At 37.3% G+C, this 18431-nt stretch overlaps 1 protein-coding gene across 1 annotated transcript in view; it reads left to right on the forward strand.

Moving 5' to 3' along the window:
• CHRM3 (cholinergic receptor muscarinic 3) overlaps positions 1-18431 on the forward strand; it is a 505898-nt gene that overhangs the window by 145364 nt on the left and 342103 nt on the right. The window contains exon 2 of the mRNA XM_030937128.1: positions 8393-8501. The gene's annotated coding sequence lies outside the window, so the exon portion shown is untranslated. The remainder of the gene's footprint in view (positions 1-8392; positions 8502-18431) is intronic.

An 18431-nucleotide genomic window follows, 5' to 3' on the forward strand; every position in this document is an offset into this window, starting at 1 on the left:
AAATAGCTCTCCAATACAGAATTTTGTTCATATGGCCACTTAACTCCATTCCCAAAGTTCGTCCATCCTCATCCTAATTTCTTATGTGCAAAGGGCCTGTGGTTACACTGAGTTCTGCAATTTACAGTTTCACTCCTGAAAATCATTCTTTTATTAATTAAAGAATCAGATTAAGATTTGATTTCCATCTTTTCCCACTCACTGGCTAATTTGGCTTTGATATTCAGTCTATATGAGCCTTAACATCTATGAAATATGGATACTATTAACAGTGCTGGAAGAGTGTAAAAGAAAATATGCTTGTAAATCAGTCATAAGTGCTTGACATGTGGGTAGATACATGAAGAGTGTTAATTATGATATTGCTCCAGCTGAAAAGGTTAAAAGGGCAGAAGAGAAAAAAAGAAGAAGGAAAGGAAGAGGGGAAGTAGCAGAAGAAAGGAAAAGAAGAAAGAGAAATGCAAGAGCGTGTAATGGCTAAAATAATGAGATTGTAGCTTAGCCTTTTAGGAAGGTTTGCCAAGTATCACTTCCTTTAATTTACATAGTTCTCATCTTCCATGCAATTACAAAGTGTGATGAGAGTCTCTCTGAAATTTATTATTTTCCTTTCCTTTCTTTTTCCCTCAGGAAGATGCCAATAGAAACTGCTTTTCAGTTTCTCTCTGCTGGCCCTTTGCCCTAACTTTTGACCTCCTCTCTACATTAGCTAAACTCCACCTCACCCCTCTAGCAAACAGCTTGACCACTTCTTCGCTATTGTGACAGCTCTGATTCATGAGAGGACTCTATCCTCTGCCGTCAAAGGGCTGTTTCGACCCGATTAGATAATGTTGGAGCTAGACTTAATTTCAATAGGTTTTGAAGCTGCTATCTCTATTTCGTAAACTATATATTTTAAAAATCTACTGATTTTTGTCTAGTTAATTCAGCTGTCCTTACATAAACTTCATTTAAAAAGTCGTTAGAACATCAGCATAGCACATGTGGAATAAATATAGAAGTTAATTTTCAGTGCAACGGGTCTTTGAAGTTTAATAGCCAATAAATATAAACACAAAATGACAGTTGCCTCATTACAAATGTAAACACATATATAAACCTACCCAGTAGCAATCTGAAACAAGCTTAGGAATCCACCTCCTACTTTTGTTATGCCTGAGCCTTTTTTCATCAAGTCTATCTTTCCCTTTGATTTATTAGTTCCTTCCTTACCACTGTGGCTATCAAATAAGGACCCTAAAATAGTTATTTCTAATGAAAAATAACTTTAGGATTTTAACAAAGAGAGAAAAAAGACTCTTCATATAACCCTTTCAATTAAAGAAAACTGAGCTACAATGTGCATTTTTATCCAGAATATCACCATTTGCCCCAGGCCCACTCAACCCTTGGTGTGCTTAAGACATGGCTCTGTCAGATGTAAAACTCTGGACATAACTGCTGTGGGGAAGAAAAGCCACCCACTCATGCCCAAGAAGCTGCTTCAGAGTCCCTGATGATCAGGTTCAAGGTCATTTTTCTGTACCTTCTTTGTTAAAAGATGCTTTGATTATACAGAATTCTTTCAATTTTTTTGGCCTTTGTTCTCTTATAATTCAGTGAGAATAAGAGAATGTCAGTTGCTTCAGCAGTTAGTGACACTGGTTAGAACTCCCCTCAGATGAAAGTCTGAGGCCCAGATGAGCTCTGAGCTGGATGTTCCCCAGTGGGGTTAGCCTTCCACAGCTCTCAGAGCACAAAGACGATTTTGAGTCTCAGCCGTCACTCTTATCAAATATTCTTACCCTTTTGCAGCAATTACTTTTGTCACTATTGCTATTATGGTTCTGCTAAAATCTCTCTTTCTTTCTCATATTTCTGTAAAGTCATGCACTGCATAATGATGTTTTGGTCAACGATGGACCACTTATACAAGAGTAGTCCTATAAGATTATAATACTGTTTTTTTGTTTGTTGGTTGGTTGGTTTGTTTGTTTTTAGACAGGGTCTCACTCTGTTGTCCAGGCTGGAGTGCAGGGGCCATCTTGGCTCACTGCAGCCTCAACCTCCTAAGGCTCAGGTGATCCTCTTACCTCAGCCCCTGATTAAGTGGGACCATGTCTGGCTAATTTTGGCATTTTTTTTTTAGTAGAGATGGGGTTTTGCTATGTTGCCCAAGCTGATCTTAAATTCCTGGACTCAAGCAATCCACCTGCCTCAGTCTCCCAAAGTGCTGGGATTACAGTTGTGAGCCACCACACTGGCCTAATACCATATTTTTACTCTACCTTTTCTACATTTTGATGTTTACATACACAGGTGTTTCCTATTGCATTCAGTACAATGACATGCTGTACAGATAGCCTTAGAAGCAATAGGGAGAATGATAGAGCCTATGTATGTACCACGTTATACCATCTTGGTTTGTGTGCGTGCACTCTGTGATGTTTAGATGACGAAGAAGTCACCTAATGATGCATTTCTCAGAATGTGTCTTCATTGTTAAGTGAGGCATGACTGTATAAGAAATAAATTTATTTTCAGCACGTGCTGACTACTTTATCTTAACAAAATGTTAACATAATTTAGCCTTTACTACAGAAGTCGGCATCATAATATGTAGATTGCTTATGCTAATCGGGAAACGTTAAGGTAAACTATGTCTATTTTAAGTGAAGTAAGTGGTTTAAATGACTCCATTTCAAAGAAAACTTCACTTCAGTAATTCTTTTAAAAAACCTGCCTCTAAGTGTTTCTATTCCCAATAGTAAAATAAATAGACAAACAAACAGCTCTTACTAAAACAACAGTAATTTACTATCTTGCACCAGAAGAAATGAGATTTCAAATGTGGAGAAGGTCTGGGATAGTAACACCACTTTTAGAAATTACACATTATGTTTGTTTTAACATAAATTTGAATTCAAGGAAATTTTTGTGCTCTCAAAGAAACTGAGGAACTTCAAATAAGTTACCTACAAACACACAGTCTCATTATTTTCAGCATACTAACTTCTAATTTTTATTAATTTACCATACAGAATATTGCCTGTAATTTTAATTAACTAATACATGCCATTTTATATTCTGCATTTTGCACACATTTCCTTATATCAGTATAACTTCCATATTTCTTGTAATAATAAAGTATTATGTAAGTTTAGCGGTTTAACATTCCATAATGTTAAACTGTTCCCCTGTTGTTGTGTTATGGTGTTAATAACAGTTGTAAGAACAGCTACCATTCATTAACTGTTCACACAATAAACTACTATGTTAAAAGCATCATTTATCAAAGTAACAAAGAATCTTGATTTGTCATATGGAAATGCATAGATTTTAGAACTCGGTATATAACAAGTCTTTGAATAACTTTGTTTTATTCAACTTTATTTTCTTATAATTATAATATTGGTGGAAAAAAATGTTAGTTGGGGCCAATGTCTGTGCGGAGTTTGCACAAACTCCCCATGTCTGTGTGGGTTTTCTCCAGGTACTAAGGTGAGCAAGAACCTATCAACAGTGTTACGTGAGGACTTACTGTGCTAATATCTGTGTGACTTTAGTCAAGAAAAAAAAATTCCCTATTTTTTTCTTCATCTTCAATATCTTCTTGTGAACACATATAAATAATAGCTGACTTAGAGATTGTACCTCCCACTGAGCCTCACATGTAGTAGGTGTTCAAGAAATGAGGGAATATTGTTACTGGGAGCTGCCTAAAGTTGACCTACATCCATAAAATGAGATTTATTTCATTTTGTACATATTTCCAGATGGATCTCCAGGATAACTAAATTGTCAATGCCACCTGCAATATGCTATGTTCATTTTTTATTTTTATTTTTATTTTTTTTCTAGACAGGGTCTCACTGTTGTCAGCCAGGCTGGAGTGCAGTGGTGTGATTACCTCTCACCTCAACCTCCACCTCCCAGGCTCAGGTGATCCCTCCATCTCAGCCTCTCAAGTAGCTGGGACTACAGGTGTGCACCACCACGCCATGTTAATTTTTGTATTTTTTTTGTAGAGACGGGGTTTCACCATGTTGCCCAGGGTGGTCTTGAACTCCTGGACTCAAGCAATCTGCCTGCCTTGGCCTCCTGAAGTGTTGGGATTATAGGCACGAGCCACCATGCCAAGCCAATTTTTTATATACCAAATCCTCACCAAGGCTGCCTTTCTGTCATTCTTTCTTTACTTGTTCATTCTTCACTTCTTTCTCTCAACAAATATTAAAACGTGTTGCACACCTGGAAATCACTGCAATACCCCAGATTGTAACTGCTGTGAAGGAAATTCCTCTATTCAACAGGAATCAGAAGACCTTTGTGCAGTATAGGCAGTAGATAGGCAGAGAAGGCTGGTAGACAGGCAGAAGTATGTATGTGTGAGCATTTTTTAAAAAAACTATGTCTGTCTTCCCTCAGAGATTATAATTAATCATCTTGATATTATACTATATCAGACAGAATGACCAAGATATAACCTCCTGGGAAAGACAGATATACAAACAGATAATAATACAATATAATATTATTATATACATTATGTACAAAATGTTATGGCAGTATATTTGTGCCTGAGGGACTGGGGATTGGTAAGAATTAGCTTTTGAATTATTATTTTTTCAAATGAGTAGCAGTTTACCAGATAAATAGAAAGGCACCCCAAATAAGAAGATGTTGTCAGGCCGGGCGCGGTGGCTCAAGCCTGTAATCCCAGCACTTTGGGAGGCCGAGACGGGTGGATCACGAGGTCAGGAGATCGAGACCATCTTGGCTAATACGGTGAAACCCCGTCTCTACTAAAAAATACAAAAAACTAGCCGGGCAAGGTGGCGGGCGCCTGCAGTCCCAGCTACTCGGGAGGCTGAGGCAGGAGAATGGCGTGAACCCGGGAGGCGGAGCTTGCAGTGAGCTGAGATCTGGCCACTGCACTCCAGCCTGGGCGACAGAGCGAGACTCCGTCTCAAAAAAAAAAAAAAAAAAAAAAAAAGAAAAAAAGAAGATGTTGTCTACTCACAGAAAACAGAAGGAGCAAAGTCAAGTATGGAGCCTAGGAGACAACTGAGTATCTGGCAACCACTTCCTATAGCTGTAATAATTTTGGTTGGAGATTAGTATTAGAAGAGGAGGGAGAGAAAGTAAGCTAGGCAGTTAGGAAATCTCACTTACCTCCCATGAGACAGGCAGTATTCTAGACATCTTGTGCATATTTTGTCTTACAACTCTCAGAACAACTGTATTTTAGAGGTGGTGCCAGTGAGACTTTGAATATGAGGCTGGCTGTCCAAGGTCCTGTAGCAAGAATATATCAGAATTGGTGTTTAGAGCCAAGTCTGCCAGCTCAAAACCCACCTTCTCTTCACCTCTAAGATGCGATGGGGAAACCACTTAGGGATCTTCTCATTTATTTGGGTTTAATTAACTTCTCTGCTGGAAGATAAGTTTTTGGGATTTTGTTCTCTGTTGTCTCAAAAACAGACGTTCTACAAATGTATTTTACCTTCCTTTGATGTTTTTCAAAAGTAAATGCCACCTCTCCATGGAACTATTATGTATGTAGCAGATTCTTCTCTGTAACCTTCATGCTTTCTTCATTTTACATTTTTACCGTTTATGCATCTTTGCTGTGGTCCACTCTTTGCCCTTAAATGGGGACGAATGGAGGATCTTTTAACTTTTTTAGAGTTCTTCTGTTTGCTGTTATCATGACCTTTCTTAGGCCTTCAGCAAGAAGACTGGTTGTCTCAGTTATCTGTCATTCTGAAGATTGGCACCTTTAGGGAGGGAGTCAGAGCCCTGGAGATTTCCTTGAAGAGAATGCCATTCTGGCACATTGCAGAATGACACTATCTCGGTGGCCAGCTTTCTCCATCCATCCTCGTTGCCCCAGCCTGTGTGCCTGACATGAAGTGTGGCTGAGTCTGACCTCATTTCTTGTGCTTCCTACAGGGAAAATCCTGCTGTCCCCAAAGAAATACCCTGCCCTACTCAAGGCGGTTATTTCATTGCCCCTGAGGCTCATGATCTTCCGTAGGGCCAGGGGTTCGCAGCGTCTGCTTCCAATCTGCCCTAAAGCACCCCTCTTCCTGTCATATAATCTCCTCCAAATCAAGCATGAACAATTCTCTAGACCAGAAATCAGCAACCAATTTTTTCTTTCTTTCTTTCTTTCTTTCTTTCTTTCTTTCTTTCTTTCTTTCTTTCTTTCTTTCTTTCTTTCTTTCTTTCTTTCTTTCTTTCTTTCTTTCTTTCTTTCTTTCTTTTTTTTCTTTTTTTTTTTTTTGAGACAGAGTCTTGCTCGGTCGCCCAGGCTGGAGTGCAGTGGTGCAATCTCGGCTCACTGCAAGCTCTGCCTCCCAGGTTCACGCCATTCTCCTGCCTCAGCCTCCCAAGTAGCTGGGACTACAGGCACCGCCACCTCGCCCGGCTAATTTTTTTTGTATTTTTGGTAGAGACGGGGTTTCACCGTGTTAGCCAGGATGGTCTCGATCTCCTGACCTCGTGATCCGCCCGCCTCGGCCTCCCAAAGTGCTGGGATTACAGGTGTGAGCCACTGCGCCCGGCCCAACAACCGATTTTTATAAGGGGTCGGATAGTATATATTTTAGGCTTTGTGGGTCATACTGTTTCTGTTACAACTACTCAACTCTGCCATGGTAACGTGAAAGCAGCCAGAGACAATATGTAAATGAATGGCTGTGGCTGTGTTCCAGTAAAACTTTATTTATAGACTCTGATATTTGAATTTCAAATAATTCGCACAATTCTTTTAGTTTGTTCCAAACATTTAAAAATGTCAAAACCATTCTTAGCTCACAGGCTACACAAAAACTGGCAGCAGGGTTGGAGTTTGCCCACTCTTGCTCTGGGGAGATTGCTGTGGTGCTGCTTTTTCTGCAGAGTAAATTGGGATCTGACCACTAGAGTCTCCAAGCTGGCTGTTTTTCTGTAGCATCTCCAATCCAGAGCAGCTTTTCCTAGCTCCTAGTAATCATGCAGTTTCTGCCTGTAGACTTTGACTTCAGTTTTCTCCTCTATTCGTTCTGTCCTTCCCCCTGTGATCGAGGAAGGTGCGTAGGTGTAAGTCCCGTTAGGAAGCCGATGCCTAATCTACAGGTAAAACTGTGGATTTTTTTCTTTCTGGAAAATATCTTTATTATTTAACCTTTTTCTATTTTTGAGAAATAGAATTCGATCTCTAAATGAATTAAATTAAACTAACTGCTAACTAGTGTGTGATTTTTGGAATGAATAGATTTGAACTTCATTCAAATGATATTTCAGATTCTTCTTTTTCTTCTTGAGATTGTATTGCAAACAGAAAGATAACTTTGGCAAGTAAATTAAAGGATTGACAAAACAAAAGTGTGAATTAAGGCAAAAAATAGATGCCAATGCCTACTTTCGTTGTTGCTGTTCATTCATTCATTTACTCAGCACGTATTTGTATGTGCCAGGCACTATATTTCAAAGTGAGATCTCACTTTATATCTATCTTGACATACAAAGATGAGTAGAATACTGTGCTTGCATTTTAGGGAACTACATGGGAGACAGAGAACCAGTGAGATGTATCTTTATATATCAACTCAATATCTGTTGGTCACATTGTAGGACACGTAGAGCACAACCAATCATTGAAAGAAGGGTTGTTCTGCATGGTCGACGTGATATGGTAAAGCAGCATGTTCTATAGAGGGCAGAGTCCTGGGCCAGTTGCCTTACTCTCCTGAGTCTTTAAATCTGTAAAGCGAGACAACTACATTGCAGATTTGTGGTGCAGACTAAATGGAAGTTCATATGCATGCATAGGGTAATGCTCAACACATAGGCCTTAAAAAATCCACATCACGGGATAAGTTTGGTTTTCTTATTGATAAGCATATGGCTTTCTAGAAATGTTACATTGAGTTACTAGTAAATTTACTTCTGAATCAGACATATTTACTGACTGTGTGGTATGTTCGCATGGCTATACTTCACATTGTGTACAAAATGGAGGTATTACCTGTTCTCAGTTATTAGTAGGAGCCAGGCTATGGGTATACAAAGGCATCTGAGTGATAATAATGGACATTAGAGATTCAGAGGGTGGGAGGAGGGTGAGGGATAAAAACTACCTATTGGATACAATATACACTACTTAGGTGATGGATGCACTATAATCCTAGACTTCACCACTGTGCAATTCACCTGTGTAACCAAAAACCATTTGTATTCTTAAAGCGAATGAACTAAAAACAACAACAGAGGTATGTAGGTTAAGGTCTTTCTGTTGGGTTGCTTATCAAACATCTTTATTATTATTATTATTATTATACTAAAGATTAGAAAGATAATCTTATGCAAACCATATGAGATCATACTTATTGACTGATTTTGTCATCTTTTTGTGTCTGTTTAGATATGAACAGTAATGGCACATATTGTGGTTGTGAGTCACTCAGTGGACTGTGGATTGAATGAACTGTATCCATCCCCATCATGATGTACAACACCAAGTCTCTTCACTAGTAGGTATTTTTAAACTAATACCATGTACACAGTTATATGTTGAGATTTTCAACAGAGTACCTATTTTTATAATGAAAAATGTGCAAAACACATGTATTTGTGTTGCTGGTATGAAATATGGCTAGATCTAGTCTATTTCTGTATCAACCAATTGTAAAATGAAGAAGCATGCTGAGCTGTATCGATTAGGTGTAAGTATACAAATATGATAATTATGTGCACCTGTATAGGCAGAATTTAGAAATATAGAATCTTCCCTCTTTTTTAATTGAATTAAAAAACATCACTGGACAGTTTCAATATCTTCTGGTTAATATCATATAGATCTGGTGCCAATGTAAGCTTAAACTTTTTACCTAGTTTATACTTTGAAACAGTTTAATTTTATTATACAGGGTATTTGATGTGCTTCCACTTACAGATGCACCATACTAACAGTTGGTGTATGATATTTATGCTGTTATGGAAAGAAAGTTAAACTCAGTCAGAAGATGTTAATTTTATTTCATCTCCAGCATTTCTCCTCATACTATTCCCCTAATCTCTAGGCCTCAGTTTCATTTGAAAAATGATAGGAATCGCTTCTGCTTTACCTACTTCATAAGATTTCCTTTGAAGGTCAAAAGAGGTAACGGATGTGAAATTATTAGCTAACGCTCAAACTCTGTAAAAATAAATGGTGTTATCTGTGGTCAACTAACATCACAAGTAGGGGGCTGGAAAAAATTGTGACCATAATTGTCTCTTCAAATTGATTAATGCAGTCTACTATTTTATGTGTTACTTACCTAAGAGATAAATGATAAAATCCTAATTAATTTTAATTTATGACCCAAATTCATTTTGTATATTTGAGAAAATTATGTTTAAATGATATATGAGGAAACATGTTTCTCACACACCCATGCACACAGCAATCTCCACCAACCATAAGGAATTTCTTCTGCTGCTTCCCTACAGCGTGTTTACTCTTATTAGATTTTATCTATTAGGTCTTTACACGTGAAGGAGAAAGATATATTAGTTATTTCTTATATGTACTTTAGTTTCAAGATACTAAGGAAGCAATGTAGGAATTTGGCGAGATTGTAAATATTATTTACATATAATATTTAAAACATTTGTTAACTGAAATCTTTTTAACATCTTCTATGACCATTCTCTTTAGCTAGGAGAATACAGCTAGCCTGTTTAAAATGAACAACTGAAAATGTAATCTTAACAAACATATTCAGTAATATTGAGAAAGACTTTTCCACTAAATTTAAACAAGTTATATAACCAGGCTTATGCAATGAAACTGGTTTGCAAATTCTAATTCCTGAAATTAGATATGATTTCACTAGACGGGCAGTGGTCTGTTACATGAATAAAATTTTTGCATCTAAATGAAACAAAAATCTTAACCAGTGACATATTCACTAGCTAATATTGTAGCGTAGTGCTGAAGTATGCAGGATCTATAGTCAGACTGCCTGAGGTTGCAACCCAGTTCCACCATTTTGTTGTTGGACAAGTCATTTAATTTCTCTGCGCTTTAGTTTGCACATTTATAGAATGAGACTAATAAAAAGAGATCTATCTGATTGCATAGGCTTGTTGTATGGATTACATGAGTTAATATGGGCAAGTGTTTGGGAGCAGTGTGAGACTTACTAAGTTATCAGTCAGTTCCCTGGGGAGTGTGGGATTATCCTGATGAGCACAGATTTTAGAATCAGAAAGCCTTGGGTCCAAAGTCATTTATTAATTGTGAAGTTTTCAAAAGCCTCAATTTCTGAGAAATAAAATGGTAATGATTATGATATACTCCATACTGCCTTTGTTCAGATGGCTTAACACAGCATCCACACAAGGAATGGTAGCTATCACCTTTGTTGGGCATTGTAAAGATATCATCACAAATCATTATATAGTATGATTTTAAAAAAGTGTAAATCAGAGAACTTCTGAATTTGAAAATGTCCTTGCCATGTGTTATATTTAAAGGACTTTTGTAAATGTGCTCAATTATAGGATTTATTTTGTTACATTCAGAATTTCCAAAAAGATTAACAAATATTTAAATCAAACAACAAAATGCAAACATAGCTTGAATATGGAATACTGAAATGACAAAAAAATGGCTTTATTAGGCCGATCAAGGAATATCAAATGAATGTTCAGTTTATTTTGAATTTTGGACTATCACCATGTTTAAAATGACTTTTTTTTTTTTGCAGGAGAGAAAGAGGGCAGAAAAGAAAGGAGGTATAAATGTAGAAAATGTTTCACAAAGCGATGGGGAGTAAGGGCTTGAATTTTCACTTTCATAATCATGAGTTCTATATCAGACGTACACTTGTTTTTATTATGAATCAACTTAAGATATTGTCCTTTGAGCTTACATTGGACAAAATTCAGTGGTTTTAGTGGGTGACATTTTCCAAATGAGTCATAGTTTGTTCCCAAGGTGGAAAGTACTGATAACTTGAGGCAATATTTAGAGTCAAGAGCATGAGCCCGTGTTTTGTGTCCATCTCTCTAGTTGAGCCAGTTGCTGGGCTGACGTGTATCACTCAGACCAGAAAACCAAGTCTTGTTCCCTCACGTCCTCCTTATAAACCATCTAAAACAATGACAGCGTTTAGTTTGTCCAACTCTGTCCATCTCTGTACCCAGAAAAATCTTTCATATGTAAATTTCATCTGACTTATCTGACTTGCTTATAATTCAAATTAAACTGTTATCTGTGATTGCTTTGCACACACCCATTTATTCTTCTTTGTATTTATTTTTGCAGTAACTTCTTCAACCTTTATAGAGTTTTCCTCTGATGAGGACAGTAGTGGTTATGGAGGAAGCTTTGGGGCATAAAGGCTTTGGGGGTGCATTTCTTGGTAAGAGCCTACATACTATGGACATGGGTACAGGCCTGGTTGCTGTGTTGCTGTCCCTCCATGAGGGCCTGGGTGAGAGATGCTCATGGCGCTGATCTGATGCTGGTCTGCTCTCCCAGGGCCTGAAGCATGCCATACTTCTAGCCCTTCAGTGTGGCCAACATGCACATTAAGAAGTCTCATATTAGGATTTAGAATGTAATAAAATGAAAAAAGCAAGGTTATGCAGTTGGAATGCTGGCACTACTGTGTTATTAGTCCATTTTCTGTTAGTCCATTTGCTGCTGATGAAGACATACCTGAGACTGGGCAATTTGCAAAATAAAGAGGTTTAATGAACTTACAGTTCTATGTGGCTGGGGAGGCCTCACAATCATGGTGGAAAGCAAGGAGGAGCAAGTCACATCTTACATGGATGGCAGCAGGCACAGAGAGAGCTTGTGCAGGGGAACTCCCCCTTATAGATCCATTAGATCTCTTGAGACTTATTCACTACCATGAGAACAGCATGGGAAAGGCCTGCCCCAATGATTCAGTTACTTCCCAACAGGCCCCTCACACAACATGTGGGAATTCAAGGTGAGATTTGGGTGGGGACACAGTCAAACCATATCACCTACTAAACAGACAGATTTTTGTGGATTTCTACTTATCTTTGTGGTTTTATGGTCATTATATATATTTGTGATGTTTACCTTAACATCACAAATTAAATTATGTATGTCTTTAGAAGTCTTCTTCCGGCTGGGTGCAGTCACCTGTAATCCCAGCACTTTGGGAGGCTGAGATGGGCAGATTGCTTGAGGTCAGAAGTTTGAGACCTGCCTGGCCAACATGGTGAAAACCCATCTCTACTAAAAATACAAAAAAAAAAAAAAAAAAAAATTAACCAGGTGTTGTGGCACACACCTGTAATTCTAGCTGCCTGGGAGGCTGAGGCATGAGAATCGCTGGAGCCTAGGGGGTGGAGGTTGCAGCGAGTTGAGATCGCACCACTGCACTCCAGCCTAGGCAACAGAGAGAGATTCCACCTCAAAAAAAAAAAAAAAAAAAAAAAGAATCCAGTATCTACCTGATATTACTTAAATGCAGACTATGGAGCAGACATGGGATGTTCAGACCTGAAGTCTAATGTATTTGGAGATATGAAATAGATGAAATCTTTACTACAGTGGGATTCTGAGAATAGCCCCTAACTTTACGCACGGCATAATCATGGTAAAGGGAAGAGTATAAGCCTAGGAACGGAGGTGTATTCCAGCAGGCTGTGTTGTGGGCTAAGCAGAAGGTGAGTCCTTTAAGAAGAGAGCCTGCTCAGTGGTGACTGGAAGTGGAATCAATGAGCTGTGAATTTCCCAGAGAGGTTTAGTGACTCTCTCGGATGTGTTGACTATCAATGTCCTCTGCTTCCGTGCTGACCAAGCCCCACCTAGTAGCACCAAGCCTTACCTGCATGCCATGATCCCATGAGCCTCCTTGTGCTTAGATGTACGGTCCATTAATCAAGCTCATGTTCTTCCTTTCAAACTCAGTTTACAGGCACTGTCATCTGTGAAAACTTCCTTGATCTTCCCCTTAAAATTCACTGTTTCTTTTTCTGCTCTTCTGTACTGTGTGCATGCCTGTATTATAAATCACGCTCGCTTCTTTTGCAATGATTTGTTGATATAACAACTATCTCACTATGGTGTTAGCTTGTTGAGGGCAGTTCCTGTCTTGTTCATTCTTGTTTTTCCTGGGTCCAGAACTCAACCAATAGTTACTGATAAAATTAATGATTCAAATGGTTAATGATACATTTTGTCCTTAGATTGCACAAGAAATAATTGCATTTGGCACATTACAAAGATTTCCATGAAATGTCTTTCAATATGGATGTTATCTTCAAATCGTTATTAATATAAATCTGTAAAAAGTACGACCAGAAAAAAATGAAAAGTGGCAAATTTTATCTTACCATGATGTTTCCACATCATTGTAAATATTTTTATCAAAAGATATTAGGAATTTTGAAAATGTATATCTGACTCTACTACCTACCTTCTTAATTTATCATTAAGCTTTATTGATTGATTGATTGATTGTGTTCCTGGGTGGGCTGGAAAATTTGATTTTTAGAGCAGCATTTCAACAATGATGAGAAATTTTCTGACCTCATGTTAATTGAAGGTGGAGTGACTGCCCTGATATGAGTTAGTGAGAAAAATATTTTTAAAATAGTTCTTAAGGTTTTCTTTTATTATAATAACTGTCATATTTCTTTTGATTGCTTTTGTTCAACACTCCAGACTTGAATACATCACTGTTTTTAAATCATACATATTAAAGCATATTTACATAAATATAAAGCACATACATGCTATATAATTTATATATATAACTCATATGTCCAAGGAAGTCCCCAACCATTAATCATTTGGGAAAGGTGGAAAATGTATATGTGTTATCATTCTTTTTTTTTTTTTTTTTTTGAGAGGGAGTTTCAGTTTTGCTCTTGTTGCCCAGGCTGGAGTGCAATAGTGTGATCTTGGCTCACTGCAACCTCCGTTTCCCAGGTTCAAGCAGTTCTCCTGCCTCAGCCTCCTGAGTAGCTGGGATTACAGCCATGCACCACCATGCCTGGCTAATTTTGTATTTTTAGTAGAGATGGGGTTTCTCCATGTTGGTCAGGCTGGTCTCGAACTCCCGACCTCGGGTAATCCACCCGCCTCGGCCTCTCAAAGTGCTGGGATTACAGGTGTGAGCCACTGCACGTGACCTGTGTTATTATTCTTGTAGATTTAAGCTATTTGTTTAAAAATAGAGTGAAAAATAACTGAACCAAAAAAAGGTCCTCTGTCAATAAATGAGTAGCTATACATCACTCAGAGAAGGACTTAAAATTGTTTAAACGTTTCTTCATGAATTGTACGATTTTAACTGAAATTCTATCGTACAATTTTAACCTGAAAGACCATTAAGTCCACTAAAACAGTGTTTTAGCACATGACGCCCACCTTTGTTGCTTGCTGTAGGCTAATCATATACAGTCAAGTCCACATGAGCTAATGAGATAGAGTAGCACAAATTATGTCAAGCCACTCGGATTTCACAGATGGCTGTAGATAGGTAACTGTAAAGCACTGAGCTAATAAAGATAATTTTTAAGAGAATAAAATAGGTGATAAGTTACTCCAGTTGTCAGCACATAAGCTATTGTAGATTAACATGCATCAAGCCAAAAGGGGTAATGTTTGAATGAACCATATATACCATATCAAGAGTATTCATCCAGTTGTGTAACCAGAAATATAATGGAATAATGTAGGTATTATCACATTATTAAAGCTTTGATATGCTCAAGTAACTGGCAATACCGCAATAATAATTACTGTTGAATGAAAATGGCTATTTCTTTCTATATATGTATTTAATATATGATATATATTTATTATATTATGATATATATCATCTATTTCTCATGTGTGTAGATGTATGTCATATATTATATATATGTAGATTATATGTATCATATATATGCATAGATGATATGTCTCATATTTTATATGATATATTATTTATATACTTTTATATATCATTTGTATATATCATATATTAAAACATATATAAATAGATATATGAATTTATATAGATATATAATAGATATATAAATTTATATATAAATAGATATATAAATTCATATATAAATAGATTCATATATAAATAGATATATGAATTTATATATCTATTTATACATATATATATATGTAAACGATAAGCTCACTGCAGCCTCAACCTTTTGGGCATAAGTAATCTTTTCACCCCAGTCTCCCAAGTAGCTGGGACTACAGGCTCATGCTCCACACCTGACCAATATTATTATTATTATTATTATTATTGTAGAGACAGGGTTTCACTTAATTGCCCAGGCTGGTCTCCATCTCTTGGGCTCAAGTGATCCTTCCTTCTTGGCATCCCAAGGTTTTGGGATTGCAGGTGTGAGCCACCACGCCCAGCCTGGAAGAAATATTTTTTATTGTTTCAAAAGCTAACACCTGACAAAATACCTGCTTGTTTCCTGATACCTTTATAAGTCTCTATTTTATGCATTTGAGGATGAACATTTCTTACTATTTTCTAACTTTCTTTTTAACAAGAAGACTTACAATTTTATGTTGAAATTGATCATAACAATAATGGCTACCATACACTCAGCTAGTAACGTTCAGGGAGTTCCTAGCCACGTTGTCTCTTAATCTTCACAAGTCTTCAAGGACTCCATTATCATCTTCCATTTACAAATGAGGAGGCATGTACTGTGCTGTGTACACTACTGATTGGCATATGTATATAACCTAAATTTGTAAGACTGATTTCCTAAGACTTTGTAAGGAAGTCAGCCTCTCCACTATAGGACAGACACATAAATATGGAGGCATATAATATTTTCATATGGAAAAATAGGGAACTAATTTTATTTTTTAAAATAAAATTAATTTAGAAAATATGCTTCAGGTTAACCCTTGCTAATTTAATATTCTGGAGAGTAAATAGCTTCTAAACTCATAATTGAAGATTTCCCCTACTATGCTTCCATGGGAACCAATGTGCATACAAATGAGAATCTATATCTGTTTGGAGACACATTCTCAGTTAGGATACAAGCAGGAGGCTTTCAAGGGAATGCATTACCCATTTTTTTTTTTTTTTCACAATATGTAATTTTCTTTCTTTTTTTTTTTTTATTATACTTTAAGTTCTAGGGTACATGTGCATAACGTGCAGGTTTGTTACATATGTATTCTTGTGCCATGTTGGTGTGCTGCACCCATCAACTCGTCAGCACCCATCAATTCATCATTTATATCATGTATAATTCCCCAATGCAATCCCTCCCCCCTCCCCCCTCCCCATGATAGGCCCCACCCAGTGTGTAAATGTTCCCCTTCCCGAGTCCAAGTGATCTCATTGTTCAGTTCCCACCTATGAGTGAGAACATGCGGCGTTTGGTTTTCTCTTCTTGTGATAGTTTTAAGATTGAAAATTTTATTCATAAAAATCAAATAATATCATTTAACCTGCTTTCTTATGTCTTGCTTGTTTCACTTGAATGATGGATGTAAATACCGTGAAATCAATGGACATGTCCTATAATTGATTGATTCCCTACAGTGGGGACTAGGATTCTTGGTCTCAGCAAGTGTCTCTTCTATCCCATCCCACTCCCATCAAAATGCTTTCACATGAACTGTCTCTTTTCAGTTCAATTAGTTGAAAATAATTTTGCTGATTTATCTCATATTTTGCTTCTTTCTATGATGGAGATATAATTACCGGTGTTCCTTTAGATATCCCCTCAGCTGTGTTATTTATCTCAAAAAGGAAAATTTAAATGTAGGAGCAAACAAGCCTAGGAAACAGAGCTACTTTTGAAGTAGTGGTTTTAACATCTGTTTTGTGAAGCAGAGTCTCGCTCTGTCACCCAGGCTATAGTGCAGTGGGCTCTAGGCACGGTCTTGGCTCACTACAACCTCAGCTTTTCAGGTTTAAGTGAACTCTCATTCCTCAGCCCCTTGAAGAGCTGGGATTACAGGCATGTGCCACTACACCTGGCTAATATTTTGTTTGTAGTAGAGACAGATTTTACCATGTTGGCCAGTCTGGTCTCGAACTCCTGGCCTCAAGTGATCCTCCCACCTTTGCCTCCCAAAATACTGGGATAACATCGGTTTTTTTTTTTAATAAAGAAGATAATTATGATATTGTGAAGTCATTTGAAATTTGAAGGGATTAAATTATTTGAAAAGAAAGTCATGTTGTAAATGACTTTAGTTTAAATATTTGAAGCCAGAGAATTCGGGTATTCTATTTATTCATTCAGCAAATATTTAGTGACTTCCTATGGTATAGCAGACCCTGGGACTACAAACTATAGACAAAATGCCTGTCCTTACAGAATTTACATTTCTAGGTAGCTGTTAGAGATGGGTAGGGACAGGATGTGTGGAAAGGAAAAGAATGTGTGTGTGTGTGTGTGTGTGTGTGTGTGTGTGTGTGTGTGCAGGCGTGAAGAAAAAGAGTGATCATTAAGTATATGTATACACAAAAAGTAATAAATTCATTTTAAATGAAAGCAACTCCTTTTTATAGCAAAATTGCATTCAACTTTTCTAAAGCATAGTTTGAGATTACAAAATTTGACATTTTTACTCATAACGTCATATTTTGATCATTACTAAGAATACAATTTTTGATAAAATATCTGTTGTGGTTTTAAAATGGTTCATGTATTTCTTTTTTTTTTTTTTTTTTTTTTTTTTTTTTTTTTATTATACTTTAAGTTCTAGGGTACATGTGCATAACGTGCAGGTTTGTTACATATGTATACTTATGCCATGTTGGTGTGCTGCACCCATCAACTCGTCAGCACCCATCAATTCATCATTTATATCATGTATAACTCCCCAATGCAATCCCTCCCTCCTCCCCCCTCCCCCCTCCCCATGATAGACCCCAGTGTGTGATGTTCCCCTTCCCGAGTCCAAGTGATCTCATTGTTCAGTTCCCACCTATGAGTGAGAACATGCGGTGTTTGGTTTTCTCTTCTTGTGATAGTTTGCTAAGAATGATGGTTTCCAGCTGCATCCATGTCCCTACAAAGGACGCAAACTCATCCTTTTTTATGGCTGCATAGTATTCCATGGTGTATATGTGCCACATTTTCTTAATCCAGTCTGTCACAGATGGACATTTGGGTTGATTCCAAGTCTTTGCTATTGTGAATAGTGCCGCAATAAACATACGTGTACATGTGTCTTTGTAGTAGACTAATTTATAATCCTTTGGGTATATACCCAGTAGTGGGATGGCTGGGTCATATGGTACATCTAGTTCTAGATCCTTGAGGAATTGCCATACTCTTTTCCATAATGGTTGAACTAGTTTGCAATCCCACCAACAGTGTAAAAGTGTTCCTATTTCTCCACATCCTCTCCAACACCTGTTGTTTCCTGACTTCTTAATGATTGCCATTCTAACTGGTGTGAGATGGTATCTCATTGTGGTTTTGAT

The sequence above is a fragment of the Rhinopithecus roxellana genome, chromosome 8 (assembly GCF_007565055.1).
Source record: "Rhinopithecus roxellana isolate Shanxi Qingling chromosome 8, ASM756505v1, whole genome shotgun sequence".
In the NCBI taxonomy this organism is placed as follows: Eukaryota; Metazoa; Chordata; class Mammalia; order Primates; family Cercopithecidae; genus Rhinopithecus; species Rhinopithecus roxellana.